This window comes from Penaeus monodon, chromosome 31, assembly GCF_015228065.2.
Source record: "Penaeus monodon isolate SGIC_2016 chromosome 31, NSTDA_Pmon_1, whole genome shotgun sequence".
Lineage (NCBI taxonomy): Eukaryota > Metazoa > Arthropoda > Malacostraca > Decapoda > Penaeidae > Penaeus > Penaeus monodon.
In genome coordinates, this window is record NC_051416.1 from 5,519,009 (window position 1) to 5,519,291 (window position 283).

The following is a 283-nucleotide window of genomic DNA, read 5'->3' on the forward strand; positions in this document are numbered from 1 at the left end:
CGAGTTCGTCCAAACAGGCTTTCATTTGCATACTGGCTTTCCTGCTGAAATTATGTCAGATGATTATTTGCCATCATTACTGCCTCGCTCGGGATCCTTATACAAGGGTTGTTATCAGCCCCGTTATTAATTTGATTGTGATTGTAGCGAAATGATTGTGTGTTATGAATTCGATGCAGGGAATGTTATAGTTTCTGGCCAGATATTGATGAAGATTTCCCGCTATTGCAATAAAGGTTTCAACATGGACATTATCCTCTCATCATATCGACAATACCAAAAT

The 283-nt window shown here is 38.9% G+C and overlaps 1 protein-coding gene across 1 annotated transcript in view; it reads left to right on the top strand.

Moving 5' to 3' along the window:
* Nucleotides 1-283, top strand: part of LOC119593014 — a 123,171-nt gene that overhangs the window by 103,693 nt on the left and 19,195 nt on the right. The window lies entirely within an intron of this gene.